Consider the following 6,490-nt stretch of genomic DNA (forward strand, 5'->3'; position numbering starts at 1 on the left):
TGAAATATAGAATCAATAATGGCTTGTATCAAGTATCTGTAAATTTTCTATTTTTGTCAATTGGCGAATACATATCAGATAATTATAAACAGTTGGCATTAAAGAAAGCAGGGTGATTAAATGTTAATGATATACAATGATGTTGGCACAGGGATGTGGTAAGTGGTGGGAACACAATAATGAACCTAAAGTGTGATAATAAGCAATTAGTAGAGCTCCGCATAGTACACTATAGGAAAATTATTGTACGAAGGCTAGATTTAATGCTTGGAAAAATTTCTGCAAGTAGGTCCAAAGGAAATTTTTGAATGCATTAAATCTAACCTAAGTATAATAATTTTCCGTTTAGTGTAAGATGCATGCTTTACTAATTGCTTTTTAAGTCAATCGCCGTCTTTTAATTTTAGTTTTTTATATTACCAACTGTTGTAGCAGCTATCGGTTGCTATAGTGATATGATCAGTATACGTGTGCGTATTTACATTTAGTTGTGCGTATTCTGAATTTTGCTCCTGCAGTATGCGTTTAACTCATCCAACATCAGCACTACAGTACGGATACGATGAATAGGCCTAACTATTGTGTTAGAAAGAACTTGTTTGTAATGCTATATTGATAAACTTTTGTCAAAGAAATAAACATTTCAGCATTCGAGAGGGAATAGAGTGACTGACGTCCTTTTTGTCGGTGCATGCAGACAAGTAAAATCGTGCAATGATTTCATAACTAGGCCAGGCTACGGCCTATGCCTAGTAATAGTAGGGAGCCGGGGTCGGCCTGCCTGACCGTAGGTCTAGATCTAAATGTGTTCCTTGAGTCTTTAAAATATGTCTAGAATATTTCTATTAAACGTTCACTTTGTTGTGTTTATGAGGGTCCATTGATTCAATGAATTCCTTAATTGTTCATACTTAATATTGAATTTGAAGTAACTTTCTTCGGGTTCTAATTAAGCTTGTTTTACAAAAGCAATTTTCAATTACAATTCAATTTTTATCGCGGTGCGCGATGTATTCGCGGTGGTGACGAAAAAATGAGGATTTTTTTTTTTGCACACGAACCTTTAAAAAATCAAGCCGAGCGTCCAATAATAAAAAATTATTGGACGCTGGGGAATAGGCAAATAGCATTGCGAGTTACAGTGATGATGTCACGATTGACTTATAATAGAATTTATTGAATGTCCATCACTTCCAATGGGCTTTGCCCACTAGACTCCCCAACTAGACCTTTGGTGGCCCTGAACAGAGCCAAGATGCACACTTTGATTGCATAGTTCCGTGGGCACCATCAGTGGATTGATTATGTTATAATGGGCCCTCTACTTTCTAAAATGTTTGCCACTATTGGATTTGTCAACCTAACTATAAGTATGTGGGTATTTGCAGTGTGTCAGTTGTCATCTCTTTTTACTTAGGGCCATTTTTAGTAATATAGATCCAACATTCTACTTTTACAAAATGTAGATATAATTGATATTTTAAATTATAAATTATTTAATTTCAAAGGATTGACGGAAAATCAATTCAACTTTCTTAAACTGGATGTCTCACAGTGGTATGATGAACAGAGTTGTCTTCCTATGTTGAAAGTGTTGTTCAGAGACCGTGTGACAACTGGCAGACTATCAGAAATTAGTAGCACAATGGAGTTGCTGAATGAATTGGTTGCACTTGATCTTTTGAATGCAAACAAAATTGCTATTCTGCATGATACCATCAGCATAACTGAACATTTTGGTGTTCAAAGCAAGATTAAAAAAAGACTACCATCATTTCCGGAGGTTAAGGAAGGAACCACTCCGAAACAGTTCACAAATCACAGACAAAATGTAATGAAATTTGGGATGAAACTGACTTCAGCTGATGTAAAAAAAATTGGTGGATTTTATAATAAGAAGTATACTGATTGTTGGAGTATGATCATTGATCTTGAAGAAAGGAATCAAATCTTTGATGGAAATATGGAGGATTTCAGTGAATTATTGAAAAGTCTTGAACTCCATCATGCATTGAACGCACTATTAAAGGTATTCCTCACATTTTTAAGGAGAACAGGTGGTTGTTTAAGTTCAATACGTATGAAACGTATAGCTAAGCCACTCTCCAGAGTAGGAAAATTACACTGATTGTCTATTTTAGATGCTGCTAATGCACTAAATTGTCAATTTCTATTTCCTCAGTAGGTAACAGAGAAGCATCAACATTGAAAAGGCCAAATTTAGACAAAGGTATGTACTGAATGATTGCGTGATAACTTTCCATGAATAACTATAATAATGTAGAGAATTGTCAGTATAATTCATCTGATAATTTTTCTCTGTTTGGTTGCTCTAAATAATTATTAAAATAAGTAAAAGTAGGTACAAACAAGTATTCTTCGAAATCAGAAAAGAGTGATTTAAAATGTGGAAAATATATTACTTCTGTCTCATTTTCATGCCTCCATCTGCTGAACTGCTGATGCCACGTTTGTCCTATGTGTTTGTTCAGGGATTTTCTACTCTCCAATTTTTATACTTTGATCTTTTGCAAACTTTGTCCAAGCAAGATCTATACAGAAAAGATATGCCTAGAAAAGTTGGGTGGATCCAGGGGGAATAGGGACTAGAGCTACTCCCTCAGGAAAAAAATATAGAGAGAAGAAAAAAAGGGAGAAAATTAAAAATTGAAACTACTGCTTGACACATGTATGAAATTTGAGCACATAGACTGTGTCAATAGTGACAGTCCCACAGTTTTTTCATGACGAGTCATTGCTTTCATCAAGAATTACACAATAATTCATAAATTTTGAATTAATTTCAATAATGCTGTAATGAAACAGTCTATTAGAAAGCTAGATTGGATTATCTAGACAGTTTCTTCATATTGCCATAAATCCTATACCTAATACTTAAAGTAGCACTCTCGAATAAGCACCAAACATGAATACATGCTGCACCACATATGGTTTTTTATAGCTAAGTACCGCTGCTTAATCAAGAGTATAATATTACCCTCTATGTATTTACGATGACGTATAGTGGTACTTACAAAAGTTACTGTACAAACTAGTTCACACCTCAAGCACTTTGAGACTCCGGTATAAAACGCTATATAAAATCGAAGTACATTACATTATCGAACTGTGGGATACATGAGGTAGGTAACATGGGAATGGGCATGGAAAGCAGCATGCCAATATTATTTTATAAGCGCCAATCTTGAATAAGGGCTGTACGGAAGCTTCCAAACATTTTACAAGTGCGGCAGTGGGATCAAGTCCAAATTTTTACATAAGAAAATGTTGTTTCAGATGTTTCTGCTGTTGAAAAAACAAAACGAAGGGAAACAGATACCAGTACCAATGGTGGAAAATCTAAAGTAATATCAAATTTCATTTTTGATAATTTATTAAAAATAATGATTGTATAGATGTTAATGGTCGGTCGTAGTAATCTTATTGATTTTGTTAAAAATATTTGTTTGTTTTAATACTCGGTTATTCCTAGTAATTTTAATTTAATGTTTTCAAAGTAGCACAATTATTACCAGTACAAATGATATTACAGCTCAAGTAATATTTCATTTTATTTTTGATAATTTGATTAAAGGTTTGCATGGTGAATTTACGCCATGTAAGTAGTTCTAAAAAGAACTGTTTTCAGTGGAGAATGTCTCACATTTTGGTTTAAGGTGCTTCAAACTTCATCAGAAGAATTATACTTACAACGATAACGATAAAATCTAAATAGCAATTGTTCATATAGAAAATATAAGAAGTGAGAAAAGTTTTTACACTAGGACGATTCGATAACGATTTATTTTGACAAATCAATCCTTTTTTGTTATTGTTGCAAGTATAAACAGGCCTTTATATCTGCAGAGGGTCCAAACAGGGAAATACTTAATATGATTGAAAAGTGAGACTTGCTGCTGATTGGTAGAAAAAATTTTTAAAAACTAAAACTATTTCCATGTAAGGTTTTCAGTATTAACCAGATTAATCATTTCATTTCAGAAAACTGCATCAGCATCACCAGTGGAAGGTATGAACAATCATTTAAAGCTCTTTACGAAACCTAATTTAAGCATCCTTAGATCAATTATTTTCAAAATCACTGACTGTTTGGTGAAAATGAAATAAAGAGCTAATGCTGTTGTCATATATAGCAAGATTGCTTTAGTGTTTACCTTTATTGTTAGTGTGTAAGTATTAATATTATCATAACTTAATTAAGCTTGAACTTGAAGTCAAATTCAAAATGCTATTGAAATATTGTTTGATTTAAGCATTGTCTACACTACCAAATTTTATGTGACAAAAAAATGTGATGTGCCCATATGTGGGTACGATGACGTCATATCACATATTATTTTAACCGCCAAGCAAGTCCTCAAGTCCACTCAAGTCATAAATAAAGGTGTGGGAGGTTTCAAATCAACTTAAGCCTCTTTTCCTGTTAACATATGTTGTGTTATTGAAATATAATAATTTGAAGTAACAGTTAAAATAATCGGGAAAATGTTGTATTTTAAATTTAATTTGTTCAAATAATAATTACTGAACTAATTGCTGTAGTATGTTCAGTAATAGTAAACGTATATAAAAGCATAAAATGTACTCATCATTTAAAATAAGATCGACGTAGAAGTTATTCAATTTAGGCACAGTCAAATTTAATACGCGAGTTTAATTGTATTGCCGGTATTAGGCACTAGGGCCAACAACATGCCAAACAGTGGACTAGTCTTAGTCTTCAAAGTGGCAATCCCTTCACAAGACAGACACACACACAAAATGCTCTACATAGACTGTCTCATTATGAGGATGAGTTAATAATGATGTTAGTGATTATAATATTTATTAGGGATGATGTTGATAATACTAAAGATGCTTTGTATTGGTGATGATACCAGATGTTAAATTTACACAATGCATTCCTTTATTTTAATATCCAAAAATTAATTTTTAATTTTTCTTTGAAGATTCACAGTTGAAAAGGATAGATGCCATTGTGCTAACAAAGATTGTACAAGTAATGAAAGGCGAAACTATAATGGATAATTCATTACGGATATGGGACTACGGAGGTCAACTAATCTACGACAGTATTCACAGGGTATGTTTCTCTGCATAATGGTCATAAATAAAGGTGTGGGAGGTTTCAAATCAACTTAACCCTCGTTTCCTGTTAACATATGTTGTGTTATTTGAAATATAATAATTTGAAGTAACAGTTAAAATAATCTGGAAAATGTTATATTTTATATTTAAATTATTTAAATAATTATTGCTGTAGTATGTTCAGTAATAGTAAACGTATTATAAAAGCATAAAATGTACTCATCTGTTACAAAATACATTTGACTTAATTGTCAACACACTACTGTATCGCCAGCGTAGTGCCATTTTATGGTAATGACCCATCGTATACTGTAATTTAGTTGCAGAATTTAAATAAGAAGTATAGTTTAATAAAAAGAAAAGCTAAATTTCATTATAAACTCTAACAATTTATACAGCAGGAGGAATATCTTTTGCCTATTTTTCAATTAGGGCTAATTTTATGGGAGGGCGGGGTGCAAATAAAATTTTGCCGCATACTGATATTTTTTGTCTTAAAATTTTCTCCATCTTGCACGAAGTAGATGTTTGTTTAGAAGAAAGAATCATGAATCATCAGATCAAATATTTTGTGGAACACCAACCACCAAGGGTAGGATTATAGTGGGAAAGAAGCCAGCCAATCAGAATATAAATTCTGACATTGTATATGTTGTAATCGCAAGAAAAATTGAAGTCAATTTAACAATGATTTGAATATTTTATTAAGTGCTCTGACACAGATAGTCTCACGATCATGACAAATGTTGTCTATATTGGAGTGTTTTGAACTTTGTGTAAGAATTGTATAAATCATTAGAAATTCTGACTCCCAAGTCTCTAGTAAACATCATTTGGAAACTAGCCAACACCACCTATAATATCATTTCAATTGCCAGCTTAGCGCTCGAATGCAACATTTTCTTCCACCGGTATCATGAACACTTACATGTGGTGGTGTGGTCAGCCAGTGGCATAGGGATGTGCAGCACAGCCAGTGCAAAGCACTGATGTCTAGGGCTAATAAGGGCCCACTTTAAATAGGTCTAGAAATAATTTTAAATCATTTCCAACTTCATATTGCTGGAAAAAAAAACTACCAATGGGCCCTCAATAATATTTATATAATAATTATTATTATTTGGCTATAATAATTGTACTAGTATAACTTCTAATCTCTCCTTTAATGCTCGTCATACTGAATTTATCTCTTTTAGACATTCTTTCGCGTGGACAGTGGCTCTTCAATTCTCCCCAGTTCACCAGTTCTCTGTTCTTTGGACTTCACTTCCTTTACATATTAAAGATCTTGCTTTCCTTTGTTCCTTTAATACTTATATTTCTAACTTCAAGAAATCGCTTTATTGCAATTAGGGTTTTGGGGTTAAAGTATTTCATTATT

The 6,490-nt window shown here is 32.9% G+C and overlaps 1 long non-coding RNA gene across 1 annotated transcript; it reads left to right on the forward strand.

Moving 5' to 3' along the window:
• Nucleotides 1–1,481: 1,481 nt before the first annotated feature.
• On the forward strand, nucleotides 1,482–3,529 carry LOC117117816. The gene is made up of 3 exons (XR_004446950.1): nucleotides 1,482–2,029; nucleotides 2,183–2,230; nucleotides 3,298–3,529. It is a non-coding gene; the product is annotated as an uncharacterized LOC117117816 (long non-coding RNA).
• The last annotated feature ends 2,961 nt before the right edge of the window (nucleotides 3,530–6,490 follow it).

Source organism: Anneissia japonica, unplaced genomic scaffold (assembly GCF_011630105.1).
Source record: "Anneissia japonica isolate Jap-2015-1 unplaced genomic scaffold, ASM1163010v1 scaffold6406_len342834_cov151, whole genome shotgun sequence".
Taxonomy (NCBI): Eukaryota; Metazoa; Echinodermata; class Crinoidea; order Comatulida; family Comatulidae; genus Anneissia; species Anneissia japonica.